General features: G+C 48.6%; 1 pseudogene; it reads right to left on the bottom strand.

Moving 5' to 3' along the window:
* Positions 1-23,440, bottom strand: part of LOC144160787 (uncharacterized) — a 277,736-nt pseudogene extending 254,296 nt beyond the window's left edge.
* Between the last annotated feature and the right edge of the window lie 578 nt (positions 23,441-24,018).

Raw genomic sequence — 24,018 nt, 5'->3', positions numbered from 1 at the left:
AAACAAACGGTAAAACATGGAGACTGGTTATGAAGTGCAGGGATCACAAAGTACATAGTACCACCGCACACGCGCGTGCTCGCAGGCACGCACACGCACTCACACACACGTAAGCACGCACGCATGCGCGCACGCATACACACACACACACACACACACACACGCGCACACATACACACACACACACACACACACACGCACACACACACACACACACACTCAATTTATACATTTAAGGAATTAAGATTACAGTCAGGTGCATTAACACGCGCTTAGACAGGGCTTGTGACAAGGTATACTACAAAGTACATTGGCATACACGCAAGTTCAGTACAATCCACCGTCGTAACTTACTGGGGAACATGGATACTGGTAATAAGAACATATAAAGCAAAATTTATATGTATCCACGGCACATACGCTCGTGAGTGCAAACAAAACATACATACACGCATGCCCACGCGGGTGCATGTGAAGGTGAACAAGTGCAGGCAAACGCGCACGTGCATGCATGCACACACACGTGCGGACACACATACATAGGTACACGGGAGTATGTGTACGGCAAACGGTGCAAGTGTAGAAAATGGGAAGGGAACGGAAAACACGAACACGAGATAACTTCTATACCATACTGAATGGGCAACAGCGGCTTCAAATGCATGCATTTTTCAGGGCGCGTTTAAAAGAGGTAACATTGCCGGAAAAGACGTCCAAAGATGCACGAAAGTCATCATTGTACACACGTTGCACACGGCACACTGGAGACAGCATCTCTGAGGTGGTCACATCAAAGCAAAGGTGGGGGCGGAGAGCTCGAATTGGTGCCCTTAGCCGAACAGAGCTCACTAATTTCGGGCTGTCGAATCTGGAGTGGATACACTTGAACGGTGATGGGAGTGAGAGAGAGCAGCGGATGCGCTTGTGTTCGGTGTTTCACCGAAAGCTAACGCACACTAACGCAAAGCTGGCACGGCGAAGGGAGCGAGCGCTAACACGCAGATGGCACTGCGGTGAGAGCTGTGTTAGCCCGCAGCTGGCGCTGCGAAGAGAAGGGGGGAAGGATGCGAACTACGGACGACGGAAGGCGCCGGAGGGACAAGGCGAGTTAATGAGATGCGTCACATCTAAAAAAAATACGGCACATTAGGTTTTTCGATGAATACAGGTGACTGAACAAAATCACCATTCATGACGTGTACCTCCCCCGAATCGACGACGCCCTCGATCACCTCTGCCACGCGAAGTATTTCTCATCGATGGATCTGAAGACCGGCTACAGGCAAATTGAAGTGGAGTAGAAAGACCGAAAGAAGATTGCATTTATAAACACGGACGACCTATACGAGTTGAAGGTGACGCCGTTCGGATTGTGCACGGCGCCAGCAATGTTTCAACGAGTCATGGACACAGTGCTAGCTGGCCAGAAGTGGCACACCTGCCTCGTATACCTCGACGATGTTGTGGTATTCTCCGGACTTTCGACGAACACCTTGCAAGGTTGCCGTCTGTACTCTAGGCCATCCGTACGTCGGGGTTAACGCTGAAGCCTGAAAAGTGCCGCTTCGCGTACCAGGAACTCGAGTTTTTGGGCCATGCCGTCAACGCCACGGTAGTCCGGCCTGATCCGGCGAAAACTTACGCCATAGCGAACTTCCCAAGACCGAAAGATAAGAAGGGCGTGCGGAGATTTCACGGACAATGCGCATACTACAGGTGCTTTGTCGCAAACTTCGCCCGCATTGCAGAGGCACTCACCCACTTGACGTAGGATAGCCCCCCTTTCAGATGGGAAAATGCCCAAGAAACAGCCTTCTTCGAGCTGAAACAATACCTGCAAAGCCCGCCTGTGCTCGCGCATTTCGACAAAAATGCCGAAACGGAAATGCACACGGACGCCAGTGATATAGGCTTGGGTGCCGTCCCAGGCAAAGCGGCTGCGAGAAAGTAATCGCCCATGCCAGCCGTGGTCTGTCCAAAGAAGAAACTACTCAGCGTCTGAGAAAGAGTGCCTCGCGATTATATGGGCTATTTCAAAATTTCGCCCATACGTGTATGGAACACCATTGAAGCTTGCGACAGACCACCATGCACTGTGTTGGCTCGCGAATTTGAAGGACCCCTCTGGCCGTCTTTGTAGGTGGAGCTTGTGCCTGCAAGAATTCAAGGTTACAGTAGTTTATAAATCCTGGAGGAAACAATCCGACGCCGACTGCCTGTCCCGTGCCCCCGTAGACCCACCACCACAAGACTCCGATGAAGACAGTGCGTTCTTCGGAGTCGTGGTAAAAGGCCGCTAGGGGGCCGCAGGATGTAGACGCATCTCACGTCGGCTCTCGTTCTTGTGCTACCGGTTCTGCTGCTGAACATCGCACCAAGCATCAAGGTTGGACCTACGAGAAAGGCCAAGTCTCGGCGACTCCAGGAACACCTTCATCTTGAATATTGGAGCCCGTAACGGCCATCTACGACGCTTCAACGTTTCTACCACGCCGCCAGCCGCGCCAGGCCTAACAGGCCTAGCGACGCTGCCTCGCCGGCCGACGCAACTGCTGCACGCGACCACGCCAGCTGCGGTGCGCCGCCGCTGCCGCGTAATTCCCAATACTGGAAGCCGTCGTTGAAGGAGGAGAAATGAACCCGGCGGAGTTCCAGAAGCCCGGATGGGCCACCATTCGCCACCGTCAACAAGCCCTTCAAGCTGCGAGGCAGGCCCCTGCGCAGACCATCGCTACTCCTGGGACCAGGGGCACACCACAACGCGGACATCGGCGTCCCGTGAAGCGACAGCCACCTGTATCCCCACTACCGGAGTCCGACATCAAAATCGTCCTTCGCCCCCGTGGTGGACTTGCCCTTGCGGCGATTGCCCAAGCCACTCTGGCGGACGCTGTTCAAGCTCAGACTGGACTGGCCGCGAATCGAGAGGACCAGATCCGCATGCAACACGTCTCCAATTACATACTTGTCAGCCCCCACTGGAAGACCGCGCAACAAGGTACGCCAGCATCACCACTCTCACGCTACGCGGGCAGCAGTACGAGATAGCCGCGCATGTCTCGGCACCGGCGAATACCGTAGCGGGAGTGATCTTCAATATTCCTGAAGATGACACCCCGGAGCAGATAAGAGACAGTATTTCCAACTACAACCCGGACATGAGAATTTTAGACGTCAAACGGCTTAATTTGTCAAACATGGCTCAAATCTTATTTGACGGCACGAAAGGTCCCTTCTGGATAAGGTACCGAGCCACTACTTATCGCTGCAAACCCTTCCGGAGGAAGACCGAGGCATGCGCGGTATGCTGGCAACAGGGCCACCGCCAAGACATCTGCCCGAAGGCCCAAGCCCCCGCGCATTGCTCTCCATGCGGCACCATGAACGCTGCCGAGAATCACAACTGCTCCCCCAGATGCATCATTTGCGAAGGCCCGCATCTCACGGGCTCGGCGGACTGCCCCAGACGTTACCAGCCTCTCCGTCGGCACCCGACCTACGCACAGGCTGTGTCTGCCGAAAAACCAACTAAGGACTCCTTCCTTGCTCAGCGTAACGAACGTTCTCTGTCTTCAGAGGAACCTCGCCAACTCCCCCCCCCGCCCAGCTCGCGATGCAGGCACAGGGATGAAGACTACCACGAAGACACCCCTACAGCCCCGCCGGAACGGCGAGCACCGGCAGAAGGACGTGCGGGGATATCAGGTGAGCTGCCCGAGCGCTCCTACCAGTAGCTCGTCGCACCCTCCGCCTCCCCCTTCGCTTTCCCCTGACATTCCTGAATGCCATCCAGGCCGAAATCACCCTTCTCTGCCAGGAAAATGCTACCCTGCGGCATGAAAATCAATCACTAAAACACCAAATAGTCCACCGAAAAGAAGATCCGTTTCCCCCTAACGCTCCTCCGCCCAAGCGGAAGGCGCTGTCGTCCGACCCCCAATGTCCACCCGAGCCCTCTGACCGAGATGAACAACTGCAGCGGCAGATAACTTCCATTGAAAGCTCATGCAAGCTAGCTCTTTCGGAGCAGAAAGCCGAGTACTCCAGCCTACATCAGGCTGTCCTAGCCAACTTTTCTACTTTCCAGGCCAATCTTGAGGAGCTAAGAGCGCAAATGCAGTCTTGGGTTGACCAAATAGGTGCCCGTATAAATGCTTCCACCGCATCCTCAGCGGCCACTGATCCCCTATATAATCCCGTCTATGGCCAGCACTAAAGAAATTTTAAGAATTTGGCAGTGAATTGCAGGGGCTACAGCAAGAAAAGGCACAACCTGCAAATGCTCGTCGCCTGCATGGAAACTCCCCCTTCAGTCATAGCCGTACAGGAAGCAGGAGCTAAAACTAAGCTCCAGGGTTACAGGGCTTTTCAATGTCCGGCTAATCCTCATACAGCGATTTCTTCCAAAGAAACATCCCGTCCGAACGATCTCAATTTGATAGCATTGATATTCCGAATGATCTAATTTTCCTCTATCCTGTGCAACGTAATGCCTCCAGGCTATACATTCTCAATGTATATAGCAGTCCCAAAGCCGTTGGGCTTAACTTTAACAGGCTCTTTTCCCTCGCTAAACAGGCTGCTCAACATCATGCTCTTCTCATAGTGGGCGACTTCAATGCGCCTCACACTGCATGGGGTTACCCCAGGCGCACCAAAAAGGGTCGTCTTCTATGGGAATGCATTCAGGCACTTCGACTCACAGTCCAGTCAGACCCATCAATACCGACTAGAATTGGCAACAGCGTTCAAAAAGACTCCACGCCGGACCTCACCCTCACCCATAGAATACATAACGTCCGCTGGAGCTGTACTGACTAATCATTGGGTAGTGACCACTTCATTATTCAAACACACATCTCCCTGGCGCATTCCATCAAACCGCGACCCAGACATACCCAGATAACAAATTTGGATGATTTCCGCCACGCCCGCGCTAACTACTCCCAACCCAATACAGACTGACCCAAATACTGACTCCCAATACAGACTGACACTTTCCAGGACTGGGTCGGGCAGATGGTTACCGATGCCCACCTCAATAACCACCAATTAGACCCTGAAGTCCCGTCCGACATAGTGGGCTCCCGGCGTCTTCACCTGTGGGAGGCCTTCAAGGGAAAAAACAAACGTAATCGTAAGCTCCGCCGAAAAATGGCAGAATTGAGCCTACAAATTGAATCTCATGCTGCTCATTTGGCACAGAATCAGTAGGGTCAACTGTGTGACCAGATGAAAGGCGACTTGAGCATGAAACGTACGTGGCCTCTTCTTAGACATCATGTAGACCCTGAAAGATCAAAGACCTCCCAAAATAATAGGCTTACTGCTATTGCGCACAATTTTCCGGGCACGAACCAACAGCTCATCGACGCGGCCAAGTCTTCGTACATACCCAAGGGGGAGAAACTGGATCTACCTCTCTACCAAAGAACGGCCAACCCTGAACTTGACGCTGATATCACGGAGGCGGAAGTAAGAGCTGCTCAACTCCACATCCGCCCAGGGTCAGCCCGGGACCAGACGGAATTACTAACGAAATGTTACGTAAGTTGGACGATCCGTCAATCTCCACTCTCACCAAGTTTTTAAATCATTTTTGGACATGAGGTACCCTACCCCAATCGTGGAAGCACGCAAAAATCTATCTCATCCCCAAACCAGGAAAACCCCTCAGCATGGATCACCTCAGGCCGATATCACTTACGTCATGCATGGGTAAAGTTCTTGAGCACATAATCCATGCCCGGCTAACGAAACATCTCACCTGCATCAATGCCTTCCCTCATTCAATGATTGGCTTTCGCTCTGGATTATCAGCTCAGGATATTCACCTTCAATTATTTCACGAAGTCATCACTCCAGCATCTAAAGTGGACACGGCTGCCATCCTTGCATTGTACCTCACAAAGGCCTTTGACCGCGTGTCCCATGCGGCTGTTATGCGGGGACTAACTGCTGTATCCCCGGGACAACGCATCTACAACTATGTGCGAAGCTTCCTCAAGTCACGCACAGCGGTTATTCAGGTTGGAAACATAATCTCGGACCCCATCAATATTCCCTCTATTTGCACACCTCAGGGCGCCGTTCTCTCCTCTCTACTCTTTAATCTTGCAATTCTCAACATCCCCCAGAGACTTGAGAAAATTCCTCGCCTTAAATTCAGCCTTTACGCGGACGACATCACTCGCTGGATGTCTGCAGGCAGCGATGCACAGATAGAGGAAACTTTACAAACTGGAGCACAAATTGTCATCGAGGGCGCGCGCGTAGCCGGACTTGACTGCTCCCCTACTAAATCTGAACTCGTTCTTTTACCGGCAAAAAGCAGCTCCAAGTTCATCCCGGATATACAAATTTAAATTGGTGACATCACTGTCCCGGTGGTAAACAGCATACGTATACTCGGTCTTCTAATCCAGCGTAACCGGGCTAACACTCAGTACTTTTCACAACTCTCTTCGCACGTGAATCAAACAATCGGCCTCATTAGACGCATAACCGCCCGGATCAGAGGGCTTAAGGAGGAAGACAGAGTGCGACTGGTGCAGGCTTTTGTCGTAAGCCACATCACATACTCACTTCGTTTCCTTCAGGTCAGTCCCACTGAAATGAAGAAAATTCAGGAAAGGGTACAAGGCTGCATTACAGGTCCCCTTGTACACTTCCACTGCCCCACTTGAGAGCTTGGGAATTCACAACCTCGCGGAGGAGCTGGTGGAGGCCCATCGCGTAGGTCAGCTGCAACGGCTATCAGGCACCTCTACTGGACGGCACATTCTGGGAAAACTCGGCTTACGAGCTCCGCTAATCACCGACAGCAAGCTTCAAATCCCCGCGAACATCCATTTTAATTTACTGGTTGGCCCACTCCCGCGCAATATGCACCTAACTTGCCACGGGGGGCGGCGGGAGCAAAGGGTGCGGGCGCTCAATAAGCGACTCCCCGTCCGACCGGACATTCTTTATGTGGACGCGGCTGACTACCGCCACTATGATGCGTATGCGGTAGCAATCATTGACTGCCCTAATGCCCCGCCGGTTGACTGAATGTCTGTCCGCACCATGAATCCTGCAACGGCGGAGGAGGCGGCAATAGTGCTCGCCTTAACGCACCGGCCAACTCCCACAATTGTGATCGATTCGAAAACGGATTCAAAAGTTTGCCAAGGGGCTCGTATCCTCACAGGCACTCAAGATTCTCTCTAAAAATCCCCCCTCGACCTCAGTAGAACTGATCTGGACCCCTGCTCACGCCGGGCTAGGAGGTAATGAGGCGGCCCATTCTGCTGCTCGAGGGTTCACTTTCCGAGCCGGCCCCAGCCTCGTCCCCTCGTACGGTGCCAGATCAGCTAGAGATAGCCTACTCAGCTATCACGACATAGCGACACATTTCCGCCTCGCCCTCCGTGTATATCCCCCTCCTCACGTCAGTCTCGACAACGTGCAAGAACGCACGTGTCGCCTTTTGCAGACAGGCAGCCTCCCCTGTCGCGCGCTGCTCCATCGCATTCATCCGTCCTTATTTCTCTCCCCGAACTGCCCATCATGCGGCATTCCCGCCACCTTATCCCACGCCATGTGGGCTTTTCCCAATGATCCTTTTCCCTCCATCACCTGCGACGAGAACTGGAAGAGGGCGCTGGGCAGCTCTGATCCGGAGGTTCAAGCCTCCCTGAAGACTCGGGCTGCCATTGTCGCCGCCAGGCTAAAGCTAGCGGCCACCACGTCCCCGTAACAGAGCTTAACTAAATAAAGTTTACCTCCTCATACTCCGCCTCGGAGTCGTGACTGAGAACGATCTGGCCGCCCAGCAGCGTGCCGACTCCGATCTACGTGTCATGATCGACTACCTCCAAGGATGCAACGTCGCCGTGCCCATGGCCTTCAAACGCAATTTACCTGCATTCAGCCTGAAAACCTCCGTCCCCGTGAAGAAGAATTTCAACCCCGGAACGAGAGCAAATTATCTTTTTGTGAACCCGGCAGATCTTCGTAACAAAATTTTGGAAGCGTGCCACGACGACCTGTCTTCCAGACATGTCAGCACAGCTCGCACAATTAGGAAAATCAAGGCAAAATACTACTGGCCCCGCCTTGCATCCGACGTCACCCAATACGTCCGGAGCTGCCTTGACTGCCACAGACGAAAAACGCCTCCGAAGAGACCACCCGGACTTCTCAAACCGATCGGCGTCCGATCTAGGCCCTTCCAAAAGATTGGAATGGACCTTCTGGGCCCGTTCCCTACATCCCGATCCGACAACAAGTGGATTGTTGTAGCAACAGACTACATGACGCGCTACGCAAAGACCGCCGCTCTTCCCATGGGGACTGCACAAGAAGTCGCAAAGTTCTTCATAGGCCAAGTTGTGGTGTGACATGGAGCCCCGGAAGTCCTAATCACGGACCGCGGAACGGCCTTCACTGCGGAGCTGATGCAAGGGATATTACGCTACAGCAACACGGATCACCGAAGAACGACGGCGCACCACCCCCAAACGAGCGGACTAGCGGAACGCCTGAACGCGACAATCGCGGATATGCTGTCAATGTACGTCGACGTTGAACATAAGACTTGGGACGAAGTGCTACCGTACGTCACGTTTGCGTAAAACACAGCTATCAAGGAAACTACGCTGATGACGCCGTTCGAGCTTGTCTATAGAAGACGGCCGACTACGATGCTCGACGCCATGCTTCCGCACGTAGAACATAACGCCGACTTCCAAGGACACCTTGGAGGCCCGCCAGCTGGCTCGAGTTCGTACAACGGACCAGCAGCTGGTGGATGCCGGGCGGTACAACCTCCGACGCCGAGACGCCGAGTACCACCCTGGGGATCGTGTGTGGCTTTGGACTCCCATCCATCGACGCAGAATAAGTGAGAAGCTTCTGCGGCGGTATTTCGGCCCCTACCAGATTCTACGACGTGTAGGCCAACTTACTTACGAGGTGATCCCCGATAGAGATTCCGGAATATCACGACGACGCACGCGGCCCGAAGTCGTCCACGTAGTTCGCTTGAAACCTTACTATGCAAGATGACGGACTTTTTTTGTTGTTCGTTCGGACTGCATTTTATTTTAGCATCGAATCGATGCACTCTTAGAGGGGGGTAATGCTGCGGACCATGTATGGGTTTGTTTAGTTATTGTTTGTTTTTATTGCCGAGCCATGCCCGGCTGTGTTATCTGCGTTCCAAAAAAAGCGCGTGTTACATTCTTTACTTTTATGCAGCACGGGCTGTCATATTCAGATAAGCAGACTGTTTCGCCCGAACGTCACTGGCCCAGAATAATCTTCTGTGATCTACAATGTTCTTGATGTGAATCGACGTTTCCAGAAACACTTGCGCCGAAAGATAAAAGCGTGCAGAGCAGACGCCGCGGCATTCATTCGAAGACACTCGCCTGTGCTAGTCACTCTGTTGACCGCTGCTTCGCCGCCTCTGTATTCTTTTGAATTGTCAGGGGAGCACAAGTTCGCTCCAATAAACTTGTATCTCCTTCAAGGCAACTGCGTCGTCCTTGGCTTCTTGACAATATATTACCCACAGTTAGATTTCGTCTCTCCATCTTCTTGGCGAACTGATGGAGACGAAATAGTGATGTTCTTTTGATGCGCGAGCCGAGAGGACGATCTCGACTCGCTCCGATGACCGACGACCGATGCTTGGAGCGGGTGAGGGATGAGGACTGCCTTCCTTGCTAGATATTAGGTTTATTTACATGATTTACAAAACTCCAACTTTACATCAGGTCAGAGTGATGGTTACATTGTCACTCTGACAGCAGCAGCCTGTTCGGCCGAGATCTATGCTAAACTAGATCCCCTCTCGACCGACCCTCGAGAAAACCCAACACTCCGGTTTTGATAACCAAAACCCCGCCTCCAAAAAGGGGGCGTACAAGAAAGAGAGAAAAACCTTTCAAAACAATTAATACAAACCATTGATTGGCCTGAGGAATCAGCCAATCACACACATGTCCCCACCTGCGGTCACGTGACCTAACACTCTCTCTTACACACTCATAGTGCATTTCCCACGAACGCCAGAGCACCCGACAAGAAAGTACAGGACGTCTGCGGCCTAAAGTCACTGACCGCGCGGAGTGGATGCATCATTACGTTCAACACGGCAACCTCTGCTCAAAGGCCAAGCGGAAGGTTTCAGCGGTCTTTGCGAGGTTAACATCCCCCTGCGTCTGCCCTGCCCCCTCGTCTGCGCGCGCGTCGGGACAATGCGGGAGTCGTCGCTAATCCCCTCCCAGATTAAGGAAGCCGGCGCCTGCCGCCGCCGCCGCCTACCGCCGCCTACCGCCCCCGGGAAGAGGCACTTCAGGCCCAAGCGATCGTCTTCAAGGCGAACGACCCGTCAACGACCAGCGCCTCCGCCTACGTCGCAGATGCTCAAAAACTTACACCGCGCGCCTTTCCGATACTATGAGACACACCGTCATTCAGCTTCTCGTCAGCTTGTCATGCCGAATGACCCCGCCACCTCCGACGCGACAAAGGTACTCAAGCTAATCGCCCCCGTCTTTTGACACACAAAAGGACGGGCACAGAACACGCTCTCGGCGGCTCCGAACTAGGCGTCCGTTCGGCTACATGAAAGGGACACAGGATCGTAGGTACCAGCGGAGGCGACGCCAATACATGGGCCACCGGCGGCCTTCATTAATTGCATGCGGAGCCCGAACTTAACACCCACCTACCGAAACGAGCTGCGATTTTGTTTGAAAAGGCGACATCCTTCTTAACGCCAGCATTACACGAGGGTATTTAGACAAAAAACCGTGTATTCCGTTGTGACGCCTGACATGCTCTTCTGCGAAAAGTCTATGTGTAACTAGGTTGCAGCGTTTTTGTATTATCGAGTTAATTTTGCAAGTGCATTAAAGGTTACCAGCTTTCATGAAGGACATGCTGAAGGTGGCACAGTGCACAATGCTTTAAGAAACGATTGGGTGCAATGAGCGTGCCCGAATTTCGATTAGGTAAGGAAAATAAAAAAAAATAGAGGCAATAAGTTTTTAGGTCACATTGTTGTAAGAACGAGGCCCACTGTAAGTACAGTTGTAATATCTGCAGTGCGCCAGCAGCCGCAGCCGCAGCCAATAGTGCACCGAGCGCCATGCATGCTATGAAAACGATAATCGTCTTGTTTTCTCTAGTGATACCTCCACGGGTCTCGGAAGACAGTGGAGCATATGCTTCTTGAAATGTACCCGAGAGTACCCTAAGATGACGTGCCGTTTGGCAGGCGCGTTCACAGTAATGGCTTGTGTGCCATCGCACAGCTAAGAAGATTGTACTCCTTCTTTTCGTCTCTTGTGTTATATCCGGGATATATTCGGCGGAATCAGTATTAGAGATATTTTTAGTAGACATCTATGGAATTTATTTCCAGAAATCAATAATGCCTGTCTACGCTGGGAGAAACTGAAACAATAGGCCAAAGTAAAAATGCCGTGGTTTAACTGGACGTCACGTGTGCGGGAGTCATAATTAAATTTCACATGACGCTGCAAGTGCTGAACTCATACACCAGCTATTTACGGGAATCTTCAGCCCGCGCAGTCACCTCGAGGGTGCACCACCTGTAGACACAGTCCTCATCAATACTCAGTTATCAGCATCGGCATGGACGCATAATATGCTGGTTAGTTTCAAGTATTGGGTCTGCGAGGCTGTTGGTTTTCTGGTGGCATGCATGGGCAGATTTTGTATGGTAGTTCAAGAGTCCAAAAAATACAAGATTACGCAAGAGATAAGCGCGAACCTGAATCTTTCAGGAGTTGAGGAATGGATTAATTAAAGACAACCTTCTTTCTATAAAAACAGCAACGCCAGTTCCGAATTTGGTTGAGAGCGCTCGTATACAGTGTGTTCTTACTAATATGTTAAAAAGAGTGCATATCATGCACTAATATGTTAAAAAGAGCAATGACCCTACTCGAACCGAATCTAGTGACTAACGTTGCAATACAATGAAGGAGTCACCGGTATTTTTTTCGTAAGGAGATTTATTGGGTAATAGTAAAAAACTATTTATCTTGAGATGAAAACCTCAAAGAATAAAGTGTCAGTGAGCAATTTTAGGTTCCAAGAACTTTATTTTAATGTGGTAATTTCAGCCGCAAACTAGTTGCGTACTGCAATTATTTTGATAACGAAACACAGGAAAATATCGAAATACCACCCCATGGTGGTACCACCCGTACAATGAACCAGCGCATTCAAATAGGCTGACAGAAAGGAACTGCTTTGCCTTCAACACACCAAAGAGGCAGTGCATAACCTTGAAAATTCCAGGCACGTACAGAAACAGCACGTTTTGAAAGGCGATAGTGGCAGATCAGGTATAAAGTAGCTCTTTATTTCTCCTTTCTTTATTTTATGGCTACCTCAGAGGAAACCTCTTCCAGGGCAAGGATTTATCAGGGGTGAGGGAATGTCATAACGCGGTAATTTTTATATGTCACGAAGTTTCTTTATAGTGGAATAAGCGAGTACAAAATTTGACGCTTGTGATCAGCTTCGAAATCTTAAATGGTAACCTTGCGAACCTGTTCAACGAAAACATCAAATAACTTTCTTTTTAGCAACTTCTCTCATCACACAATGTCTAGGCTACAATTTTTGCCTCTTGTCACATGACCTGGTCACTACCCCTACGTCTTGAACTTTCCTGTAGCGACTAGCCCCAAGCCACAGTTATGATTTTGGGGACAAGCGAGCTGTGGATAACCTAATTGAGCAATTTAGGTGGTCAAATGACCTAATTCCAAAGCTGCAGTCGTTGTTTACGGTGTCGTTTGTGTGCAAACGGAAACATTTGACAACGTGCCCCCCAAAAAACTGGAAAGAAAGTGCAGAAAATAGCACATCTGAATGTTTTTCGTGGTTTTCAGGAATGTGGACATAAACGGCCAGCGCTATACTCGATGAGAGATGCCATTCTTAGTTCATCATCTATCCCTACGATTTGTTATCTGACAGAACATAACGAATAGTTCTTTAGGTGTCGGTTAAGACCAAGCTCTCTGTGGCAGGGAAACAGGTACTTATACACCTTCTATTCAACGATGAAGGTACGCTCTTTTGAGCAATTGTGGGTTACGAGTAGGGGTCGCATTGCAGTAATACTGCAGGATTGATTGTGCACATATTTGTATATGGACATAACACACCCTGAAAAAGACCATAACGGCAGGGATATTTCTATCCTGGGTGATATTGCCGATTTTTGAAAATGGTCAGTTCACTTTCCGAAGCCACATCATGAGCAGTATTGAGATTCTAAAGGCTGGCATTCTACCACGCATCGGCAGGTCAGTTCTGGGTTGTTAATTGCTTGGTTGTAGCCAACATAAAACGCCACGTTGAAACTTTGCAGTAGCTCGTTATACCGCCAGCCGGACACCATCTTTACCGTAATCCTTGTACTTATGTGCATATTCAGGGCCTTCTTTTCTGGCGCATTTCGTGTTTGTGCTGAAAAGCAGCCAGTTTGCTATGGGCTATGGCCATTTATTTCCACTTATGTAGACAGGTACGTCGGTGATGTCCATAATGCTATTGCTGACGCCAATAAGTAGGCTTGGCGTACATCGTATGTTCCAGTAAAATACTCAGTGCAAAATACAATACCATTTATTCCTTTGTAGCGGAAAGTATTAGAGGCCACTAATACGAGTTCAAAACCTGTTATTGGGAAATAAAGAACACAGTTTTATTGTTATTTAAACATGCACCAGTTAACATGTAGTTTATTCTATTATTAAAAAAATTCTTGTTTCTGCCTTTTCTCTGTATTGAATTCATGTCATCTTTATGAAAAATTTTGTTCAAAACATTGCATAAGCTTATAGCGGCGAACATAATACGACGGTGAAATGTTTGTCCTAGTGAGGTAACTTGAGTGTTCCTAGTGGCAGGACAAATGCACAAACCTAATAAAGCTCGAATAAAGCTCGATACTTTCGAAAGCGGCACATTGATATTTTTCAGACGTACTGATAATTGCGAACCCAAAGGAATTAATTTGACGTCTAAAATTGAAGGCCATTTTCGTCGCCGAAGAACGCATGCACTCAAAAATATCGAGTGGAGTTTTAACTGTCGATGCATTACTCACCACCTCTGCTTCCCCGTGCGCTGGCTTTTTTTTATTTCTCTCCCTGTTGAGTATTGGCCACCTGGTTAACAAGTCAGGTTTCCGTTTAAATACTTGCCCTCTTCTTTCTCCCTACCCTCACGTGCAATACCGCTCGGTTACCGGCGATTCCTATATTATTTTAACGGCTACGATGTTTAGCACATTGTTAGAGTTTTGTAACTGTAGGTACGTGAGCGCCTGGAACGCTGCGACCACCGGGCAGTTGAAATACCAAGAAAATGCCGAGCACTTGTGTGTTCAGTCCTCGCGGCCATCGTCCTGCGTCTCCGACAGTCGTTTATCATGCCAAGTCTACCCCATTAGAAATATTGGCCAATATTAGCAAAAAAGACGTCCGCGTTCGCCGTAATCGGGACATCACTTTCTCGGAAGCAGAAAGACTCGTTTTAGTATACACCCTTCCAAGGTGAAGTCCAATGATATTTACTTACGCGAAAGGAAGGGAGCTCAATCTTATAGCAACAAAGCAGAGTGAATGTCGTTGCGGCCGCAAAGAAGAAGCTAATCAAGTACAATCTTGGACACAAACGGTCTAAATGGTCGTGAAGATTTCGTGCAGCTTTGCTGCAATTAATGTCTTGATTGGGCTTCCCTCATTTTTAGAAACACTGTGTTGTATTCCCTTTCTTTCAGTCAGGCTTTGTTTTATTCGATTTCATTGTACAAGTCATCTATTTTTTGTCGAGCCATGTCTCATTTACTGTACATTACTTTACTTTGTAGTCTCAATTTTAAATTAAAGCGTACTTCAAAATGCGCCTTTATATATGTTTTCTTAAACCTCTGAACATAGATTTCGTCGGGTAGCCCCTCTTTCCTGGCCCACCTCTCCGAGGAGGTAGAAAAAACGTTTCCGTAATAGCCGGAGCCATCACCAGTTGAAGTGTGTTGGCATCCACTGAGTATTTAGCTGACTGGTAATATTATGAGAGCGCCAAGAAAGCTAATTTGAAACAAAAAAATGGAATCCTAATTTATGTCCCAAAAAAATATTCCCACAGAGGTCCCCCGCCATCACCATACGCAAGGTACTGCCGTGGCCGACACTACAAATATTGGAAATTTGTATTTGTCTTGTAATTGTGGTGTATAGGCGCAAGGGAAACTTGGCCAAAGAACGCCAAATACAAAAATTTTGTATATTTCTTCGCTGTCTGCCTTCTTAGGTGATATTGTTAAAAAAATGGTGTAGGGGCCCTTTTATAAACCAACCTATTGGTGATCATCATTGTCAGTCTATCTACGTCCAATGCGGGATAAAGTAATGTCGCATTGCTGCCCAATTGTCCCGGTCCAGTGCTAACTGTGACCATTGTATCGCCGAAAACTTCTTCATCAAATCGGCCCATCTAATTTTCTGCCGCTTCTACCACGCTTGCCTTCTCTTGGGAGCCACTCTGTTGGGCCCAGTCAAGCGGTCAAACCGGTCCATGCGCTAAAAGCGCATGGACTGTCCCGATGTATTTCTGGGAAATAAACCGATTGGCCCCTAGTAACCAACGCGTACTTTTCCTTCACATTTCATGCCCTGCCCACGTCAATTTTTTCTTGCTAATTTATACTTGATGTCCTTAACACGCATTCATTCCCTGACCCACTCCGCTCTCATCTTGTTACACAATGTTACACCTAACATTTTTCGTGCAATCGCGCGAAGAATCGTCCTCAATTTAAATTGAACCCTTTGAGTGATCCTCCAAGTTCTGCCCTCTGGGTGAGTGCCGGTAAGACGCAGCTGTTACACACTTTCTTCTTCGGGGACAGTGGCAGGCGGTCGTTTATTACCTGAGAATGCGTGTCGAATGCACTCCACCCTATTTTTATCAACCTAATTACCTCTGCCTCAAAGTTGGCATCCGGGGTCACAGCTTGGCCTAAGTAGATGTATTCGCTTTCCACTTTAACTGCCCCGCCACCTATCTGAAGCCGCTGTGCTGTACCGAGGTTATTGAACATAGTTTAGTTGTCTGCGGAATACTTTTCAAGCCCACGTTTCAAGATATCTGCTTGCCCACTGCGGTAAGCATGCTTTGCAACTCGTCCCACGATTTAGTCAGCAAGGCAACCCCGTCGCAAATCTTTGATTACAGAGGTATTCTCCATTAACCGTTACGCACACCTGGTCCGAATCTAATGCTCTGAATACATTTTGTAAACATAATGTGAATAACACTGGAGAGATTGTGTCAGCTTGTCTGACACCCTTCCTTATAGCTATTTTGCTACTTATAGGTATATACTCTAGTATTTTCACGTAATGCTCGTCTCCACTCTGATTACGAAACCAAAATGACTGCTGAAGTTTCAACTGAGTGAAACCCTTTCTCACAATCTATGAAGGCTATATATAGGGGTTGAGTATGTTCGACACACTTCTCGATCACCGGACGGATCCTGTGAATTCAGGTCCATTCTTTAATACCATTTAACATACCCGGCTTGTATAAGGTTGATTTAAATGTATGGTGGCAGAAATTCTGTTACAAGATTACTTTGGTAACTACCTTGTAGACAACTTACAGTAAGCTGATCGCCCTGTAAATTTTGAAGTCCTTCATGTCACCTTTTTTGATGGATTAAGATGACGCTCTCGTTCTTCCAAGATATTGGTGCACTCACGGTCATTAGGCATTGCGGAGGCAGGTTTGCCAGATTTTTAGTGCAATTTTCCCACCATAATTCAATAGGTCTTCTGTTATCTAATCCTCAATAGGTGCTTTGCCCACGTGCATTTCTATTAAAGCCTTCTTTACTGCTTCTGTTGTTACTGGTGGAAGTTCTATCTCTGATATTCTATTTCGTTACGTCTTATCTTAGTGTTAGAAAATGTATTCGGGTTCGTAGCTTTAACTCAGGCACATATCTACGCAGATTGGACAACAGGTTTCCTACCAAATTAGTCTGAACACATGCACGGCCTCCTACTTTTCTTTTGGGTATGTGCAATAAACACTTGTTGTTCGATGGAACGGTTCGACGGGTTCTGGAATCTGGTCTTTTCGCAAAAGTTTGGTGCCGCACGCCCCCTGAGGACTCGACGAAACCTCTCCTGAAGACTACCGAAGAAGCACCCTGCATGACTGAAGCAACACACGGCGCTGCTACAATGTGTTTAGTCCCGACCCGACGCTTCTAGCTCCCCTCGAGCCTCACGCCACCTCCGCTCAACGGGGTGGTGTGCTACGCCGTTCCTGATTACTCGGAGTCGATCTCACGCCAAAGCCCTTTACAGAATGGATCGACACAAGCGCCAACGGGCCACCCTTCGAGCTCGAGTTACGAAGACCATTACTGACAGCAATGCTTTGTCGGACTCCCAGACAGCGTCTAGCGGTGAGCTGCAGAACTTTATTGAATGTTCTCGTGATGAATGAATCAGCACTTCTGGACATTTACAAGCAAATTGAAGACAACGTTATTGAGCAGTATATAGAACAAGAGTGGAAAGCTTCGGAAGGGTATTACGTTTCGATATTTGTGGCAAAATCCAAGCTCTCCCGAAGAATCGAAGAAATTCACAGCCCACAAGCATCAAATGGCCCAACGAACATTGTAGATCCATTGAGCGCAGTTCATGTGCACTCAAGCGCCTTGATTAAGCTCCCTAGAATAGAACTAGGCAAATTTGACGGAACCATTCAAAGCTGGCGTTCCTTTTGGGACCAGCATAAGACAACCATACGCCAGAACTCGCAGCTGTCGACCATTGTCAGGTTTAAATATCTTGAGGGCTACCTTGTTGTTACGGCGCAAGATACGATCAATGGACTTTCCCCGACTGAACAAATACCAGATAGCGATAGATATGCTTGAGGAACGCTTTGGACGGAAGGACCTTGCGATAAACGACCACATGACTCGCCTACTACAACTGCAAGCTGTTGATTCAGTGCAAAACCTTGGGGCACTGCGACGTCTTTATGACGAAGAGGTAAGGAACGTTAGGAGTCTTGAGACACTAGGGGTGAAGCAGGAGGAGTACAGTGCTTCACTTAGGTTGGCTATCGAGAAGCGGCTACCTCACGAGCTTGTTCTTCAATACAGTCAACGGAAGCCTGGGGAAGCTGACACTCATTGCACATTTTAAGCGCTTCTAGACTTCCTGAAGAAGGATGTTCGCAGCGAGGAGAAGGCGATAGAAATTGTATCGGATTGGTCTACAGTCCAGAAGAAACCACGGCAAAGCGCGCCGCCACTATGTACCATCAGTAGCCACCTTTACCACCACTTCCGGAACGGACAAAGAATCGTGTTATTTCTGCAGTTGTGATAAACCGTTAACCCTTGAGGAAAGGAACAACATACTCAAGCGAAGCGGCCGATGCTTTAACTGTTGCAAGAAAGTTCACTGAGCCAAGGACATTCGGAACTCGAGTTTCCTGCGTTGTCAGAACTGCCAACGCCGACGCTTCACGTTCCTCTGCGACTACAAATATGCTGCTATTTCGGCAATTGACATTCAGAGGCTGTTCGTAACGAAACAAATTCAAGAGACGAGTTCTGTGACTCAGGCCGAAGATACCATACTTCTACGAAGAGCTAAGGTGTGAGCACGTCGCTCCACTCAGCCGCGACTTGTCCGCTGCCTTCTGGACGGCGGCAGTCAACGAACGTTCTGCATGGAAGACACAGCCAAGAACCTTAGCTGCAAGGAAGTCGGAAAGGAGACTCTGAATGTGAAAACGTTCGGAGCAAATGGCCCATCTAAGCAGATTCTACGACGCGTGCAACTGTGGATTACAATTCATCACGACACCGAGGCCATCCTGATTGAAGCCGTAGAGGTACCAACAATACGCAGTGAAACTCCGTTCATGGTTCCTAATTCTTGCGTGGGAGAGGACGTTCGGGATCTTCACCTCGCCGATGATGATGGTGCCTATGACACTATGCAGACACTATGCAGGTACTCATAGGATCCCACTGTTACTGGAAAGTCACCACTTGAAAAATTCGGCGGCTTAGAAATGGCTCAACTGCCGTTGAGACTTCTTTCGGGTGGAGGCTACAGGGCCTTATAAAATGCACCGAGAATATCCGAGGCACGTTTTCCGCTGGCGCCATGAAGATATTAATGATGATTATGATTTGAGTTTAATGGCGCAATGCCGACATGGGAAAAGAACGCTAAAACAAAGTTATTTGATGAGGAGGGAAAAGGAATAACATCAGACTACGAGAACGGCTGGTGTAAAGGGCCATCGTGAAGATCAAGAGTGGTTAAAAGATAAATAAGGTGGCTGGTGTATAGGACCCGGCGTAAAACTATGGATGGTATGAGGTGGGTTGTAAGAAATGGACTTCTGATAGGAACTTAAAGGTGCGCTGAACAGAATATGGCATCGTCTCCTAAGAAGTAAGCCGGGTGTGGTGGAATATATCGTGTGTGTAATTGTGGGAAGTGTTTGCGTCGCGTAATGTCGAGTGCCTTTTATTGTATGAGGAGGTGGATCACGGATAGGGCCTGTCAGCACCTGCTGCAGGGGTCTTAGAGATCCAGTGAGAAGGTGCGAGTGCGTTGCATGTGTGTTGCCTATCCGTAATCTAGCCATGGCGACTTCAGCATATCTATTGCGTGTGTCGGTGGTGTATGGTCCCAAGTGTGGTTTTATTACGTGTAACTTGTATGTTTGTTCACTCCAGTGTGTTTACCATGTTTTGCGAAGTTGTTGTCTGATGTGTGGTTTCACATCGGTGTAGGGTAATCTGGTTATGTCTACCGTATTCAAGAGTGTAGCAGCAGTAGCCATTCAATCCGCTGCTTCGTTCCCGGCTATACCACAATGGCCAGGGACCCAGCAAGGGACCATTTCAATTTTGTGGACATACACAGACATAATACACTTGACTATCACATTGACAACATGGTTTTTGGAAGACTTTGCTGACGACAATGCCCGCGCAACACTGAGGGAATCTGTTTATATAATGGACTGTGGGATTAGGCTTTGGAGTATATAATTAACAACAAGAAGTACACCATAAGCATCTGCCGTAAAGATAGTAGTCTTTAGTTCGAGTCACATTAGTGAGAGTTCTAGTCACATCATCACATCACTTTAATACCTTCAAGACCCCCATGTAGGGCGTATTACATAAGGGGTGGGTACAGATAAATGTACACAGGTCGTCAAATGGAAATGTGCGTGGTGACCTTCTCTTTAAATGTTGATGAACACGTGATGGCCGGAACGTCACAGGAAAGGCCATTCCAGTCCACTGCTACACGGGGGAAAAAAGAGGCAGAAAAAGTAGTAGTGCGAGCATGTGGACGGGCAATTTGATACAGGTGGGCAGGGCAGTGAGATATGCGCGTCGGTGGGACGATGTAGGGTGCTTGATTAAGGGGGCTGTAGAAAAACGTGTGTAGGAAACAAAGGCTGATGATGCGGTTGCGCACTGAAGGATTTGAAAGACCAGTTTCGCGTTTAAGGGATGATATGCTTATGTCACATGAATATGAGGAATGAATGAACCTAGTGGTGCGGTTTTCGACCGATTCTAATTCATTGATAAAGTATACCTGGTGCGGACTCCATATGGGAGCCGCATATTCTAGTTTCGTTCGGATAAAAGATTTATAGGCGAGAAGTTTGACGTCCAATGGGGCTTGACGCAAATGGCGCTTTAAGGAACCCAGAGATCGGTTTGCTGATGAAATAACGTTCGTGATATGCGTGAGCCATGCAAGATCACTGGTTAAGGTGACGCCTAGGTATTTATAGGATTGAACTTGTTCAAGAGTCGAGTTAGCTATTACGTAAGAAAAATACAAGGGATTACGCTGGCGTTGAAAAGAAACGAGTGTGCATTTAGTGGGATTAAGCTCCATTAACCCCAGGTCGCACCATTGCTGTACACGGTTCAGGTCATTTTGAAGCGAAGGTTGATCAGAAGGGTTAGTAATTTTGCGGTATAGAACACAATCGTCGGCAAACATGCGGATGTGAGAAGATACATGCGTGGGTAGGTCGTTAATATATATTAGAAACAGAAGGGGTCCGAGGACACAGACCCTTGGGGGACGCCCGATGTTACCGAGAGGAAGCTAGAATGGTCATTTTTATATCAACAAACTGGGAACGGTTAGCAAGAAATTCTGAAATCCATGCCAGAATTTTGGGGTGCAGATTCAACTGGGCAAGTTTTAGTAAGAGGCGTTTGTGCGGTACTTCGTCAAAAGCTTTAGCGAAGTCTAGAAAGCTTGCATCAGTCTGGAGGTTACGGTCAAGATTAGCATGCAAATCATGAGTAAAAATCGCTAGTTGTGTTTCACAAGATTAAGATTTACGAAAGCCATGTTGGGAAGATTGAAAGAAATTGTTAGCGTCCAGGAAGTGCTATATGTGAGTGTATATGACTTGTTCCATGATTTTGCATGAGACGCTGGTTAGTGAAATGGGACGGTAATTTAGGGGTGACTGTTTGTTACCTGATTTGTGGACCGAAATGACCTTCCCCATTTTCCAGTCGTCTGGTAACATTCCTGTTTCAAGCGCAAATGAGAGCTGCATCGAAAAATACACTGCAATAATTTATTTAGTGTTTTTTAACAGTTTGTAGTTAATGTGGTCTACGCCAGCCGATGATGAAAGTTCAAGTCTGTCGATAAGGGACGAAATGCCAGCAACAAAAAAGTCCACTGGAGCCATTATCGGTAATGTCGTTGCAGGTGGCGAGGGAAGTGGCGAATCTGCTTCTTTAGTGAGCACAGAGCAGAACGTGATGTTAAATACGTCAGCACAATCAGCGTCGCTAACTTCCTCTCCATTATGGTCAGTAAGCGTTATTTCGCGTGTCGGTTGCGGGTTTATAACTTCCCAGAACTTTCTAGGGTTATTTGTTAGAATTTCAGGTGTGTCAATGCGATAAAACGTCTGTTTTGCACTTCGAATTGCAGCATAACATGCATCTTCTGCACCATCGTAGTTGTCCCATGCGCGCGCGGTACCATTAGGTTTCGCAGTGCGAAAGACACGTTTCTTTTTATTTTCTTGCCTTTTAAACGTTTTGAAAAACATGGTTTATTTTGATTGGCGGGGAAGTTCATCTTGGGGATATATTTATTAGCTCACTCGATTACTTTGTCCCTAAAGACAAACCAGTTACTGTTAAGAGATCGGGAATCGAAATTAGATTCAAACGCAGGCAGAAAATCTCGCAGTTCGTTATTAATTGCTTCATAATCACCCGTATTGTACATATGAATTGTTTTGCTGGAAATGTGGCGTGTTCTTGGGGATGAAGTTTAGTGTAGTATAAATAACTTTGTGATCACTTATTTCACGCAAGTACGAGATAGATTCTAAGCTTTCGGGGCTGTTTGTTAGTATCACATCGAAAATATTCCAAGATTCACTATTTACACGTGTTGGTTCGGATACAGGTAGCGTAACGTTGAAGTCGTTCAAGGCAGTACTGGATTATTATTTCTTCTGACTGAGCGTATGTTTCCTTCGGATTAATGTCAAGGATATTGTAGAATATTAGATTGTCACGCCGGGAACGGTTCTCCAGGTCGTCAAGACGCTCGTCTATGTCATACACCCGGTGTGTTAGCTCATCGGTATTAGTATTTCTTGCATCTACTTCTGCTCAAAGGATTCGAAGGTTTTGGCCGTGATTTTCCAAGACAGCAATGCGCTTTCCAAGATCGGTGATAGTCTCGTTAGTGGTGGCTATCTCAGATTTAAGACCTTGCATTTCAGATATTATTGTCGACTGGCCCTGTAACAACTTTTTCAGCTCAGCGAGAATCATCTCTACATCTCTACATCTCTACATCTCTACATCTCCCGATAGCAATAGCAAGGCATGTATGACATTCACACATTTGATAACAAGCAAACAGTAGCACTGTGGGCTCGGCAGCTGCTCCAAACAGTACTTACTAGATTTTTTAGCAGGCGTGGGATACGAACTACCAACCTGCATGATCAGGATGAATGGGTTAGCGGCCTGTGTGGTGGCCCAGCCACGAAGCCCACAGTGCGCGCTGGATGGTGGTTGCGGCTTTATAGGCTGCGCAGGAGATGTTGTCGACAGCGATAGGGTGGCTGGATTTATCTCGACGATCCACGGAGGGAGGGGTGGCGAGGCCGAAGGTCCGGAAGCATGGGTGCCAGGGAGGGGGCAGACACAAGGTTAGCCTTCGTTGGTAGCAGGCAGGCAGCTTAACGGGGTGGCAGACGATACAGCCAGCAAGGCAGCCAGTAGTAGGTCGGCGATGATGCGGGCAAAAACCTCCATGATCAAGATGAACGGGTTAGCGGCCTGTGTGGTGGCCCAGCCGCGAAGCCCACAGTGCGCGCTGGATGGTGGTTGCGGCTTAATCGGCTGCGCAGGAGATGTTGTCGACGGCGATAGGGTGGCTGGATTTATCTCGACGATCCACGGAGGGAGGGGGGGCGCTGACGAAGGTCCGGAAGCATGGGTGCCAGGGAGGGGGCAGGCACAAGGTTCGCCTTCTTTGGTAGGAGGCAGGCAGCTTCACGGGATGGCAGACGATACAGCCAGCAAGGCATGCAGTAGTAGGTCAGCGATGATGCGGGCAGAAACCTGCATGATTAGTATGAACGGGTTAGTGGCCTGTGTGGTGGCACAGTCGCGAAGCCCACAGTGCGCGCTGGATGGTGGTTGCGGCTTAATCGGCTGCGCAAGAGATGTTGCGACGGCGATAGGGTGGCTGGATGTATCTCGATGATCCACGGAGGGACGGGTGGCGCTGACGAAGGTCCGGAAGCATAGGTGCCAGGGAGGGGGCAGACACAAGGTTCGCCTTCGTTGGTAGCAGGCAGGCAGCTTATCGTGGTGGCAGACGATACAGC

This window comes from Haemaphysalis longicornis, unplaced genomic scaffold, assembly GCF_048455015.1.
Source record: "Haemaphysalis longicornis isolate Haplotype H1 unplaced genomic scaffold, Haemaphysalis longicornis Haplotype H1 scaffold_11, whole genome shotgun sequence".
In the NCBI taxonomy this organism is placed as follows: Eukaryota; Metazoa; Arthropoda; class Arachnida; order Ixodida; family Ixodidae; genus Haemaphysalis; species Haemaphysalis longicornis.
Note: the sequence above shows the minus strand (reverse complement) of the source record. Positions and strands in the feature narration are given on the sequence as shown.